The 15,666-nt window shown below is 37.3% G+C and overlaps 1 protein-coding gene across 2 annotated transcripts in view; it reads left to right on the forward strand.

Annotated features, from left to right (window-relative positions):
* The window catches only part of LOC127419433 (ras GTPase-activating protein 1-like), an 84,547-nt gene that overhangs the window by 23,416 nt on the left and 45,465 nt on the right, over positions 1-15,666 (forward strand). The gene's annotated exons all lie outside the window — the stretch shown is intronic.

The raw sequence follows: 15,666 nt of genomic DNA on the forward strand, positions 1-15,666 counted from the left end.
GCAAAAGTTACAAAATCTGTATCGGTCGATCATAGTGTTAAAAAAAAAATCAGTGATCGGTATCAGCCTCAAATTTCCTGATCGGTGCACCACTAATCCCTAATCTCTAGCATCACCAAACTAAGTAGAGTGCAACAGTCGGGTTCCAGAAGTAGAAATTCCATTAATTTTGTGCATAGACAAATTGAGTTTTAATGATAACCTTTAAAGACAGACTTACTGTGAGCTCCGAGGTTGTTAAACAGAATTTGAATGAATGATTGGAATTTAGACTTATATAACTCTTTTCTCTGCACATTAATCTGGGATAGAAGAAAGTATTTTATCAAAAAAATAACACATTTAAAGATTATACTTGACAATCTTCCACTAATTTCTGTTAAAACTTGAATTAAGTTGTTGGTGATGTCCTGCTGTCTGTTGTGGTGATCATTTATTTTTGTCCACTATGCACTGCATATCAGTTGATTTTAACTACAGCAAAGCTCAAAAAGAGCAATGAATATTGTGTGTGGTTTGAGTATTGTAGAACACATTGAGAGAGTGTCTCCTGTCCACCTCAACTCGTTTCCTGTGACTCCACTTTTGTATGAATTGAGGTTTGTTGTAAACAGCCTATAAGTAATCTTCTGTTGGGATGGAATGACATTAGCAGAAATGACTAGATCATCTCAAACACAAGCATAAACACAGACTTCTCAAGGTGTTTGTCAGAGTACTGTATGTCTTGAGATGTTTATAGTCTGAGTATGGACCTTTTACCTGTCATGTTTGTTTGTTCTACAAATAGGCACATTACTGCTCAACAGCATAACCACCACTGAGATATTAAACCTCTCAAAGCTGAAGCGTCAATTTCTTCTGTTGATTGCTTTTAAATTAAGGGGTAGTGTGTATTTAGTTAAGTATAATACCTTTAATGCTCATTAGGGTGCACATTTTCTAGATAAACAGTGACCCCGTTTTACATGCACTTAAGAAATCTTTACTGCAAGGTTTTTGCATAAAGCGGCGTTTTGAAACATCATGTAAGCGCAAACGGTGTTTTACTTATTCCATTTAAGGATTAAGGGAAAGTGTTTTAATACACCTAGGTTTGTCCTGGAGAGTGCTGCTTATGTGGCCATGTAAATGCATAAGCGGCGTTCTGAAAGAGTGCGCATGTGTGTGAAACAGATTGGATAACTAACGCCATAAGATGTAGCCCTTACATCATATCAACAAGTCCACACAGCGGAAATAATTCAACATTTCTGGGAGTACAGTGGGAAAAGGAACATTTACACACACACTATAAGCTATACCAATTAATACACTATATTTTAAAATATCAAACTATAAGTCCCTCACATCCGAGTTGCGGTGGAGAAAACTGCTTACTGACCGAGCTGCATGTTTACCGGGGTAAAGAGAAATCCACGAAGACCGTGCATGTAAACGGGAACAGCACTTTCCAGTCTTAAGCAGCTTTTTTGTAATAAATGGCTTTCTGTTGTCCATGTAAATGAGCTATGAGCCTGTTGTGGGTTCAGTCGCAAGCAACATACTAATATACATTACACTTTAAGCCTTAAAGTTTTGGTTAAATTGATAGGTGTGTGTGTGTGCATGTGTGTGTGTTTCTAGGCTTACTACACTTTGGTACACATTTGGTGAAAAGTTTCCCCAGAAGACAGCTAATCTGACAAAACCTTTTAGGGACATCCTTATTAACGGGTAAGGTAGAGTTTGGGTTAGTTAGGGTTTGTCTCTTGCAAATATAATGAACTTCATTTGAAAACATTTTAAGCGACATGGTAAAAAAAGTGACTTTTTAGTAACTTTTCACTTGATGCTTAGATAGATGACTCAAATTGATCCAAACAAAAGGAGTGTCAGCCTTTGTGTCGAGTGAGCACCGTCAGTGTAGGTCAATATTCGGTCAATGTACAAGTCTAATACTCACACAAACAGAAGTTAGACATTCACCTGCTCCTTTTTACTGTTCCCTTGGCACAGTATACACATCACCTAAATAATGCTAGGATGAATTTCCTGAGAGGAAAAGAAAGACCATGATGTAATTAGTCTTCATGATTTCAGTTCATTGAGGACACCAGCCATCTTGTACTGACACGATCAGCATTCCTCAGGAGGATGAAGGTTGTGCTTGTCTCTATCCCATCTGGTGGTGCAGAGGGGATCGGTTATATACCCATATGCCTTGTTGTCCACTATAAAGGAAGAATGGTGAGATTTACAGCCTAGAGTCTTATTCACAGAGTCTAATGCCAGTTATTAGTCTTTCTCTTAAAAATGGTTTGGACACTTGAAGTAATTGTTTGGTATCCAATAAATGTACAAACTGAACTAGCCTCTGAAAATTGAAAAAATAAATTTAACATATCAAAGTGTTCTGGTGAAAGACAAGACCTGAGGCGATTAATCCATGAACTTGAAAAGGCCCGCTTGACTTGAATAGAGGTTGCGGACATGCATAAAGTGAATTGTAACTGGTACAGCTTGGATAAGCATCTGGCCTTCCTGCACCACCATTGAAGTGAATACAGTTGAAGTCAGAAGTTTACATCAAGTCATTAAACCTCTTTTTTTTTTTTAACCACTCCACAGATTTCATATTAGCAAACTATAGTTTTGCAAGTCGTTTAGGACATCTACTTTGTGCATGACACAAGAAATTTTTCCAACAATTGTTCAGAGACAGATTGTTTCACTTTTAATTGACAATATCACAATTCCAGTGGGTCAGAAATGTACTGTGCCTTTAAGCATCTTGGAAAATTCCAGAAAATTATGTCAAGCCTATAGACAATTAGCTGATTAGCTTCTGATAGGCTAATTGGAGTCAATTGGAGGTGTACATGTGGATGTATTTTAAGGCCTACCTTCAGACTCAGTGCCTCTTTGCTTGACATAATGGGAAAATCAAAAGAAATCAGCCAAGACCTCAGACAAATAAATGGTGGACCTCCACACATCTGGTTCATCCATGGGGGCAGTTTCCATAGACTGAAGGTACCACGTTCATCTGTACAAACAATAATACGCAAGTATAAACACCATGGGACCATGCAGCCATCATACCGCTCAGGAAGGAGACTCATTCTGTCTCCTAGAGATGAACGTAGTTTGGTGTGAAAAGTGCAAATCAATCCCAGTACAACAGCAAAGGACCTTGAGAAGATGCTGGAGGAAACAGGTAGACATGTATCTATATCCACAGTAAAACGAGACCTGTATTGACACTGTTCCAAAACCACCATAAAAAAGCCAGACTACAGTTTGCAAGTGCACATGGGGACAAAGACCTTACTTTTTGGAGAAATGTCCTCTGGTCTGATGATTTTTTTTTTTAACTGTTTGGCCATAATGACCATCATTATATTTGGAGGAAAAAGGCTGAGGCTTGCAAGCCGAAGAACACCATCCCAACCGTGAAGCATGGGGGTGGCAGCATCATGTTGTGGGTGTGCTTTGCTGCAGGAGGGACTGGTGCACTTCACAAAATAGATGGCATCATGAGGAAGGAAAATTATGTGGATATATTGAAGCAACATCTCAAGACATCAGCCAGGAAGTTAAAACTTGGTCGCAAATGGGTCTTCCAAATGGACAATGACCTCAAGCATACCTCCAAAGTTGTGGCAAAATGGCTTAAGGACAACAAAGTCAAGGTATTGGAGTGGCCATCACAAAGCCCTAACCTCAGTCCGATAGAAAATTTGTGGGCAGAACTGAAAAAGCGTGTGCGAGCAAGGAGGCCTACATACCTGACTCAGTTACACCAGTTCTGTCTGGAGGAATAGGCCAAAATTCCAGCAACTTATTGTGAGAAACTTGTGGAAGGCTACCCAAAACGTTTGACCCAAGTTAAACAATTTAAAGGCAATGCTACCAAATACTAACAAAGTGTATGTAAACTTCTGATGCACTGGGAATGTGATGAAAGACATAAAAGCTGAAATAAATAATTCTCTCTACTATTATTCTGACATTTCACATTCTTAAAATAAAGTAGTGATCCTAACTGACCTAAGACAGGGAAAGGTTTCTACGATTAAATGTCAGGAATTGTGAAAAACTGAGTTTAAATGTATTTATTGTTGTGTACTGGGAGCTCCAGTCACCAAGACAAATTCCTTGTGTGTGTAAGCATACTTGGCAATAAAGCTCATTCTGATTCTGATTTGGCTAAGGTGTATGTAAACTTCTGACTTCAACTGTATATTCCCACACTTTTCTCCTCGGGGTATTTGTCAGATATGGTCGATATCCGGTTAAATTGTCCTATCGCCAAGCCCTACTATATAGCAGGGAAGTATGGACATTTGGAAGCAGGGTAAAAAAAATCTGTTCGCTAATACCTCTGTAACCTATGAGCAAATAGCTGTGGTGAGACAAATGCCTATTCTCCACAAAAAGGGCCAAGCCCTTTAACATCTGCCAAAACTTCCTTTTTCAATAGGAAATACATCAACAACAAAGCATGTAAGATCGCATGTGCCTTAAAAATGTTAAAAAATTTGGAGGTCCTGTGCGAGACATTGAAGAAACCCGGGACGCAGTGCAAAGGTAGAAGACGTCTTTCCAACATGTGTTTACATAACTAAATATGAGAAAAACAGCATAGATGTGTGCAAAAACACGTTCTGTGTGAACAGCCCCTGACTTATCCATTCACGTGTGTTTGGGATTGAGAGCGTGTGCGCAAAACAAATTAGGTAGGCTTGTTTATTTTTTCATTAATTACAAACCCCAACCCAAAGCCATACTTGGGGAAAATATACCCGAACCCAGCCCGAAACCCAGCGGTTTCATTGCACAAAAAATGCAGGGTGAGTCATCAGTATTTTGGTCCCTTTTCCTGGAAAAGAAAGACTGTAAATTTTTAATGCTTTCTGTTGAAACTGCATTTTGAAATCATTAAATTTGTTAATCCATTTGGTGCCAGTAGTGGTGCAGAAATTATACGCTGCTGCTTTAAAATGTTGAGTTAATGTGAAAATTGACTCAAAATGTTCACTCATTTACATTTACATTTACAAGCATGCCTGTGTGACTTTTGTTGTATGTGTGTTCATTGCTTGGACATGATATCGTCTACAATGTGCTCATCATCCAGGACCACAATCCCTCTTCATCTGGCCCACACTATCTGTGTTTGTTGTAGCCTGTGATTCATGTGACCACAGAAGTTTTAATAGAGCACATTATCCATTGTGCTAATAGCCCTGTACTGCTGATGTCATTTTCATAGCATACAGAGCTGCAAGGCAGTGCCTCTGAGAAGAAAACGCTGCCTCTGGGAATAAATGAGGGACTCTCCTTCTGCTAACGGTGCAGTTTTACTCAAAAGACTGCTTCATGAATCTGTCTATTCAATAAATTATTGTAGAGAGGAACTTAGCCTAGTTAAACCTGCAATGTGCAAATTACGCCTACACGCTGTATGAAGGTGGTTGATAATGTGCACCAATCGCGTACATGTCCGAGTGTCTTTCTCAACCTTCTGTTGTTGTAAATTATCAGTGTTTTACCTTTAAGTGTTTACTTTTTAATATGTGTTATGGAGTGAGGTAGTAATATGTCATTGCTGCAATAATTATTGTTTTTGTTTGGCATATTTTTTGACCCAACATCATTGCTCGTGGAACCAAAGTAACGGCAAATTGCAAATAAAACTCTTTGTTTGGTTGCTTAAATGTCTCTTGATCTTGGGGGATGTTACTTGGCTTTCATTTAGTTATCCTTTCAGACTTCAGAGGGCTATAGGAAATATTGCAGAAGATGCAATCGCAAAGTGCATTAAACTTTGATTCACTAGAGCAGTCAGATCCAGTGTCTGTTATTGTGTTCATTTAGTAAAAGCGCTTCACGTGTGCTATAAGTAAATACCTTATTCACTATGCACTGTATGTGCAATTGGTAGGTTTCTGTATTTTTTGAGAAAATTTGATTGCTAACGTGAACATGCCATCCATGGTTGCTGCACTACTGTGTGTACTGTTATTTCCTTCTTCCTAGTATTTAAAAAAAAAAATGTATGTGCAAATAAATTACTAAAATTTGATGACTAAATAGACATCAGAAGAAACTGCTATCTACCATTTAAAATACAATATTATTTTTTTAGATTATTTTTTTCCAAATTTAAAGTTTACTGTGAAATTGAGTAAATATAGTGCTAAATAAGAGTTTTATTCATTTAAAAAAAATTTTTTTACATTTTTAAAAAAAAGTGTTATTTACTATATTAAATTGTGTGATATATGGGCATTGTATCGGCCTATTGACCACCCTACTTTCTGGATATCGGCATCGACCATTAAAAAAACCCATATCGGTCGATCACTAGCCTTAAGGCTATTTTATACTTACTGGGTGAACGGGCTTCTTTTAGTTTAGCTAAAATTATGACAAAATGCAGTGAAATGTTTGTTCTTCTAAGGTGTTCATTTAGTGATATTTCTCCTGTTCGCGCACATCCCTGAAATTCTTGACCTAGGAGAACTCAGCTTGTCTAATAGTGTCGATGATTGGTTAAAACTAATCATGGGTGTGGTTTAGATGTAGCATATTTATTCAGGGTGCCCACGGTCATGGAAAACATGGAAATATCGGGGAATTTTTAAATTGTGATTTCCAGGCCTGGAAAAGTAATGGAAATTAATAAAATCTTCAAAGTCATGGAATTTATTTTTATACTTAATATATTATACGAAAATATTTAATCGTAGTGTTATGTTGCACTGGATTAAAAACACGTGGTGAAGAGTTTAAAATATATCATGCTATTTAGAATACCTAACCAATTAGAGACAACAACATGCCGCTGATTCCCCGCCCATTTTAGGATTCACTTTTCAGGCTAATTGTCATTTACCTGCTTATTTCAGTGAAGTGTCTCTCTCTGTGCTAGTTTTCACGAAAGCTACTTTAGCATGTAAATTGAGCTTTTACTAGTCGTGCACCGATCAGGAAATTTGAGGCCGATACCAATCTCCGATATTTTTTTTTTTTTCTTTTTTTCTTAATGCGCCCTTTGCCACACTTTTGCAAGTTATATTGTACAGTTATACACTACCTGTCAAAAGTTTTGAAACACTTACTCATTCTTTATTATAATTTTTTTCACATTTTAGAATAATAGTAAAGTCATCAAAACTGTGGAATAACATAAATGGAACTATGGGAATTATGTTGTGACTAAACAAAATCCAAAATAAATCAAAACTGTGTTATATTTTAGAATCTTCAAAGTAGTTACCCTTTGCCTAGAATTTGCAGACATGTACTCTTGACATTTTCTCAACCAACTTCTTGAGGTATCACCCTGGGATGCTTTTTAAACAGTATTGAAGGAGTTCCCATCTATGTTGGGCACTTATTGGCTGCTTTTCTTTATTATTTGGTCCAAATCATCAATTTCAAAAACTTTTTTATATTTATTTTTTATTAAATTTTAGTTTTATAATGAAATAAATTAATATGGTGGTATAATTATATTGTTGTCTACAAAACTTATTTAAAATATTTAAGCATACGCCTTCAGATCAAATTTTTTATAGATCGTTAGAAACATTTCAGTCAAGTGTTTCAAAACTTTTGACCGGTAGTGTGTGTTTATGTCCCACACAGTAAAATTACGGTAACACTTTACAAAAAGGTTCCATTTGTTTTTTATTTAACAACATTACTGTAGTTAACATGAACTAATGAACTTGACCTTTAAATCAAAAGTTGTATTAGTTAACATTAATGCACTATGAACTAACAATGAAAAATTTTATTTTTATTAATTAACATTATGATTAATAAATGCTGTAAAAATATATTGTTCAGTGTTTATTCATGATACCTAATGCATTAACTACTGTTAAAGAAATGAAACCTTTTTATTAAGTGTTACCAAAATGACATAAAAATTACATTAATTGTGAATTGCTAACATTTATTTGTATTGAAAACAATTATTAATAGTTCTGTTGTCAGAATCAAAAGGTCATTGTGACATACTGGTAAGCAGTAAAAACCATGAGAGCATCACACACAGCAGAGATACTTTCAAAAATAAGAAAAATATATTCATTACAAGCTCTAAAACTGCTCCAGTGAGAAATCATTAATATATATGTATCTATATTTGTTTACTGACTTTGGCGTCTTGTTGTAACACAAATCACTAATTATTAAGCAAATGCGTGAAGACGCGGTGCCGTTATTGAAGGTTAAACAGTTATATCTGTTATTAGTGGTATTGTGACCAATATTAATCTGATTTAATTTGGGATCCTCAGAGAATAGCGCTGGGATGAGTGACTGATGATGAGATATTGAGAGCACCTGGAGAGCTTGCATGTTTGATTGACACCGCGAGCGCTCATTTGAAAGGAAGTAAAGCTAAAAGCGCTCATGATCGCTCAAACAGTCTCTGTCGCTCCACACAACGTTGATTGTCATGACTCGCATTACATCACGTGTACTCAGATTTGTATTTGCATGTTTATTTGTTGTTTAATTCGTTTTTATACCTATAGCAGGATCTTTATCCTCTTCCTGCTCACTGTGCAGTGAGTCAGAATAACTACAGTAATGACTCTAGAAAATGGGCAACTTAATATTCAAACACATGTAATTCTTACACGTTAAAAAAAAAAAAAAAAACACGTCATATTCATGTTAATTACATCATGTCTGCAAGTTTAAATTCGTGAATGCTTAGAATTGCCAACAACTCATCCTCCAAAGGCCACTCTGTCATGCTTCAAGGGCTGAGCAAGAGCTCATTCATTAGAGGAGCAGTGTATGTGTGATTCCCTGCGTGCTGCAAAAAAGATCGGCCCTAAATGTAGGCACGATCAGCCGATCGCGGATTTAAGACAAATATTGGCCGATTCCGATCGGTGCACCTCTTATTTATTGGTGTATCTACAGTATTTTTACTCTCATACACTGTTGCAAATGTTTATGCAAAATATAGTCAATATGCTTATCCTGCTCCCAGATTCGGCTGATTGGTCCAATGTTGTAAAAATGACATTGATCCTCTACATTACGCATCTAAAATGGAACTTTATTTTTACTTAATATTGTGGTGGGGCAAGATGCTGAAAAATAAATAGACATGCCAAAGATGTAAATCTGGCACATGCATACATACACTGGCGGCCAGAAGTTTGGAATAATGTACAGATTTTGCTCTTGGAAAAAAAAATTCAGAACTTCTTAAAGTACTTCAGGGAGTTCTCATCAAAAAATCCTCCACGTGCAGCAATGACAGTTTTGCAGATCCTTGGCATTCTAGCTGTCAGTTTGCCCAGATACTCTGGTGACATTTCACCCCACACTTCCTGTAGCACTTGCCATAGATGGCTGTCTTGTCGGGCACTTGTCACACACCTTACAGTTTAGCTGATCCCACAAAAGCTCAATGGGGTTAAGATCCATAACACTTTTTCCAGTTATCTTTGTCCAATGTCTGTGTTTCTTTGCCCACTCTAACCTTTTCTTTTTGTTTTTCTGTTTCAAAAGTGGCTTTTTCTTTGCAAATTCTTCCCAAAAGGCCTGCACCCCTGAGTCTTCTCTTTACTGTTGTACATGAAACTGGTGTTGAGCAGGTAGAATTCAATGAAGCTGTCAGCTGAGTACATGTGAGGCATCTATTTCTCAAACTAGAGACTCTGATGTGCTTATCCTCTTGTTTAGTTGTACATCTGGCCTTCCACATCTCTTTCTGTCCTTGTTAGATCCAGTTGTCCTTTGTCTTTGAAGACTGTAGTGTACACCTTTGTATGAAATCTTCAGTTTTTTGGCAATTTCAAGCATTGTATTGCCTCCATTCCAATAAACAATGATTGACTGACGAGTTTCTAGAGAAAGCTGTTTCTTTTTTTGCCATTTTTGACCTAATATTGACCTTAAGACATGCCAGTCTATTGCATACTGTGGCAGCTCAAAAACAATGTTAAGCTTCATTTAATGACCCAAATAGCTTTCAACTGTGTTTGATGTAATGGCAAGTGATTAGCAATGTAGCATGATTACTCAAGGATAAGGTGTTGGAGTGATGGCTGCTGGAAATTGGGCCTGTTTAGATTTGATCAAAAATGACTTTTTTCATATAGTGATGGTGCTGGGTTTTTTTCATCAGTAATGTCCTGACTATACTTTGTGATCAGTTGAATGCCACTTTGGTGAATTAAAGCACCAGTTTCCTTCCAAAACAGCAAAATCTGTACATTATTCCAAACCTTTGGCCGCCAATGTATACCAAAAAGTACAAAAATAGCACAGACAAAATGCAAGAACACATCCTGTGTGAACAACCCCTTGCTGTTTTTTCTTTCTGCGGAAGTTCGTTTGCATACACAACATTTGACTAAATGGAAAGCCTTTCCAGTAAAACACCAACATCATACATTTTTTGTGGAACACTCAGTCACCATTCACTTTCATGAAAAAAATAAAAATATTAATGATTCCATGAAAGTGAATGGTGACTGAATATAACATTCTATTTTATTTGAGTATGGGAGAGATGCATGCCCATATGATGACATACCGTCTGCTGTCAGTGTAGCATGGGCAGGATTCTGAAAATATCTAGTGTTCTTGTGACGCTTTCTCATTTCACACCTCCACTATTCACATGCTCACTTCCTGCTTACCATATCAACACAACACTCATATATCTGCTGAATTCTCTGCTTTAATTCTCTGAAAGCTACCTTTTGTAGATTGATCTAGATTGATCTTGAAGGCTATGCCTTGTTGCCCATATTTGAAGTGCTAATTGACCTGCTCTGGTCATTTGAGTGAATTAACTATGTGGACAGATATAGTCCAATCAAAGTGCAGAACTTATTAAGATGAGTTTTTCAGATGTTGCATGGCAAAGCTAGGCAAGATGTTTGTGATAGTAATAGTGGTGCTAGATGTTCTATTGAAAAATGTTTTAGTTGGCCTTCATACAGGTGCATCTCAATAAATTAGAATGTCGTGGAAAAGTTCATTTATTTCAGTAATTCAACTCAAATTGTGAAACTTGTGTATTAAATAAATTCAATGCACACAGACTGAAGTAGTTTAAGTCTTTGGTTCTTTTAATTGTGATGATTTTGGCTCACATTTAACAAAAACCCACCAATTCACTATCTCATAAAATTAGAATATGGTGACATGCCAATCAGCTAATCAACTCAAAACACCTGCAAAAATTTCCTGAGCCTTCAAAATGGTCTCTCAGTTTGGTTCACTAGGCTACACAATCATGGGGAAGACTGCTGATCTGACAGTTGTCCAGAAGACAATCATTGACACCCTTCACAAGGAGGGTAAGCCACAAACATTCATTGCCAAAGAAGCTGGCTGTTCACAGAGTGCTGTATCCAAGCATGTTAACAGAAAGTTGAGTGGAAGGAAAAAGTGTGGAAGAAAAAGCTGCACAACCAACCGAGAGAACCGCAGCCTTATGAGGATTGTCAAGCAAAATCGATTCAAGAATTTGGATGAACTTCACAAGGAATGGACTGAGGCTGGGGTCAAGGCATCAAGAGCCACCACACACAGACGTGTCAAGGAATTTGGCTACAGTTGTCGTATTCCTCTTGTTAAGCCACTCCTGAACCACAGACAACGTCAGAGGCGTCTTACCTGGGCTAAGGAGAAGAAGAACTGGACTGTTGCCCAGTGTTCCAAAGTCCTCTTTTCAGATGAGAGCAGGTTTTGTATTTCATTTGGAAACCAAGGTCCTAGAGTCTGGAGGAAGGGTGGAGAAGCTCATAGCCCAAGTTGCTTGAAGTCCAGTGTTAAGTTTCCACAGTCTGTGATGATTTGGGGTGCAATGTCATCTGCTGGTGTTGGTCCATTGTGTTTTTTGAAAACCAAAGTCACTGCACCCGTTTACCAAGAAATTTTGGAGCACTTCATGCTTCCTTCTGCTGACCAGCTTTTTAAAGATGCTGATTTCATTTTCCAGCAGGATTTGGCACCTGCCCACACTGCCAAAATCACCAAAAGTTGGTTAAATGACCATGGTGTTGGTGTGCTTGACTGGCCAGCAAACTCACCAGACCTGAACCCCATAGAGAATCTATGGGGTATTGTCAAGAGGAAAATGAGAAACAAGAGACCAAAAAATGCAGATGAGCTGAAGGCCACTGTCAAAGAAACCTGGGCTTCCATACCACCTCAGCAGTGCCACAAACTGATCACACCTCCATGCCACGCTGAATTGAGGCAGTAATTAAAGCAAAAGGAGCCCCTACCAAGTATTGAGTACATATACAGTAAATGAACATACTTTCCAGAAGGCCAACAATTCACTAAAAATGTTTTTTTTATTGGTCTTATGATGTATTCTAATTTTGTGAGATAGTGAATTGGTGGGTTTTTGTTAAATGTGAGCCAAAATCATCACAATTAAAAGAACCAAAGACTTAAACTACTTCAGTCTGTGTGTATTGAATTTATTTAATACACGAGTTTCACAATTTGAGTTGAATTACTGAAATAAATGAACTTTTCCACGACATTCTAATTTATTGAGATGCACCTGTATTGTTTCAAATATTTATTGTTTATTGTTGAAATATTCAAACCACAGTTGAAATAAATAACCATGATTTAGGGTTGGAGGCCTCACCTTTTGTGAGGACCCATGACTTATATACCAGATGAGAAAGGTTAATGGCTTTCACTCCATACTGTTTCTTCAGAATTTGATTAATCTGTACTGAGTTTCTCTTTTCTACAGAGGTCTAGGGATGGTTATTGCTCCCCATTTACAAAAAAAACCAAAAAAACAAGACTGTTTTTGGCAACACTCAATTTTTTTTTATTTCACTGAACGTTGTTATCTTATTTAACTTGTCATTCCACCTAATGTGGTCATTACGCCTAGTGTCAGTTCCAGAATCGACCACAACCTTTTAACCTTTTATTTAGGGCTGGGTGATATGGCCAAAATTATTATCCCAATATTCTTTTTCACATCGTTCAATATCGATATTTATTACGATATACATGCACATTGCACTTTTTTTTTTTTTTTTTTTTTTCCAAGAAGAAAAAAAGTAATCCTAAACAGTCAACATAGTCTCTAAAAAACTACATTTTGGAACTACACCACTTCATGTTGCCTGAAATTGGTGGGGTGTAGTGGACTAAAGCACTGAACTGGTAAGCAGAAGGTTGTTGGTTCAATCCCCGCAGCCACCACCATTGTGTCCTTGAGCAAGACACTTAACTCCAGGTTGCTCCAGGGGGATTGTCTCTGTAATCAGGGCACTGTAAGTCGCTTTGAATAAAAGCGTCAGCCAAATGCATAAATGTAAATGAAAAAATGAAACGTGCTTTGATCCTGAAGGAAACTGCTGCATCACACATTTCTTTGCCTAATTGCCCATAGTGGATGTCGCATTCTCTGAATGAAGACCTTTTTAACAACTATGTATAATTACTACATATTACTGTACATGCATGACTAATCCAGATACAAGGAAAACATTATTAGAGGTAAAAAGTACATTTCTCAGTTGTTTCCAAGTCTTCACTGATTTATTGTTGCCAGGTTTTGACTCAGAAGCAGATCTGTAAATAAAATTATACTTAACGTTAATTAACTGCTTATGATTTCTGTGTCAATAAATCCACCAAACAGGGGGAAAAATGCTTATTTTAGTGAAATAAGTGACTTATTTTGGGCTTGTTTTTCCAGACAATGTTGCTTGTTTCTCTTGTGAGATCTAGCAACTCTGCAATTGGTATTTCACCAACCCCTTAGCACAGAGTACTGTCATTTTTAAAAGAACGTTTTTAACCGTTCTTTTATTTTGTTCTAACCAGTAGCCTTTTGGAAAGGAGGCTGCAGAACTTCTGAACCGGAATGGAAAAAATACAGTTTTTGCTCAGAACGAACCGAAATGAAAAACATTTCGTTTTTAGTCCCTGGGTCTGAGGGATCTTCTTCCAAAATATTAAAATATTTTATAGAGTTTGTCAATCGAGTGCAGTTGGATATGAATGTTAAAAGATCATCTGTTTGTTTTGAAGCATAATGACAGCAGTCCAGTTATTGTTTGAATATTTTTTACATTCAAATAATATATTTCTTTACATTCAGACACCCAAGTATGGGGGCTTAGAAGTCCATGTGACTGAGGAATGATTCGGTATGGGGGTTCAGGGGTATCCCCTGAGAGAAAATTTAGAAAATGTGAACGTCTGGATGGACCATTTTATATTTTCATTAAAGTGAGAAAGACTAGGCTACCAACTTGTAGTTTTATTGTTTTTCCTTGTCATCCACGGCAGAGATGATGGAATCTGATTAATTTCACAAAATTAGAACCGAAATCTATTTGTTTATAATTAAAGGCTCGTTACACGCTGATTAATAAAGCTAAATTTAGAAGGAAAAAACTTTATGGTCTAAAGGTGCTTTGGAACTACGCTAATTTATGCGGCACCTCATGTCTACTCACATGCGGGGAAAAGAGGCAATGTGTGCGGAGCGAGACAGGGCATAAATGAAGTGTGTTCGGTGCTTAAGAAAAATATTAAAGAATACAGCGCAGAAAGATCAGAGCTGGTGTACACAGCACTGTTGTGTTGTCGCGCTGCTTACTAGAGATGATGAGAGGGCGCAGCCATCATCATGAAGTCTTGCACTTCAGATGGAATCAATCTGGGGTCCGGACACAGTTCGTGGTGACCGGCATAGCCTAATCATTAGCAAGGCAGCTAACGTTAGCAACTTCAAACAGTCTGACCCTACGTTTCCACTGGCGCGTTGTGAGCAAATTTGAGCGTGCATTTTCAATTCATTCCTATGGAAGCAGAGTGCCACACTGAGAAAACCGAACTGCTTGCGTTTTTAGCAACACACACCTGATCGTCTAGATGTAGAACATAGGCTAAATATCAGAAATTAGTCAAAAGCTTATCATCGATATCGTTGATTTAAATATCGAGATCGTTTTATCGCCCAGCCCTACTTTTATTTCAACAATTCATTTGAAGTCAGACATGGCATAAGTACTTGCAGTTCGATGAACAAGTGACCAAACAATTCAATGAGTTGTTAGATCGATTCAGAACTAAAACTCATGAGTTTGAGACTGATTTGTGAGCATTTTTGACTGATTGGAATTGGAATATTGGAAGAGTTTTTAATAGTGGAATTGTGCAAAATGTTGTTAATTGAAATATTGACAGCATACTGTATATATTCAATGTTAAATTGCTGCCCCCCAAAATGCAAGTGCTGTTAATGCAGTGTTGTTGGATCAGACTTTTGGCACTAATGTACTTCCATATTTCTTGAATCCCAACTTTATCTCTCTTTGTGTTTCTCTTCCTTCTAATCTCTCTTGCCGCCTCCTGCCTTGACCCCCTGTTGCAAAACACTTAAGTCTGACAAGAGTGTTAATTTTTTTTCTCTCTCCACAGGGACCAAAAGCCTCTGAAAAATTAACCAGTGTTGTTAGAAAAGCTACTGTTTAATTTAGAGAGCTGCATGTTTTTAATGGCTGAGGCTCCGCAGTAAAAGCTTTTTAAGATTTCTTGCTGTGCTGAGGCACCTTTTTAGAGCAAGATTTCACTTTCAATACATCTGGATGAGTTTTTGTCATGAGAAAACTTTATTAATTGTCTTATTTTTCCTGT

Source organism: Myxocyprinus asiaticus, chromosome 3, assembly GCF_019703515.2.
Source record: "Myxocyprinus asiaticus isolate MX2 ecotype Aquarium Trade chromosome 3, UBuf_Myxa_2, whole genome shotgun sequence".
Lineage (NCBI taxonomy): Eukaryota > Metazoa > Chordata > Actinopteri > Cypriniformes > Catostomidae > Myxocyprinus > Myxocyprinus asiaticus.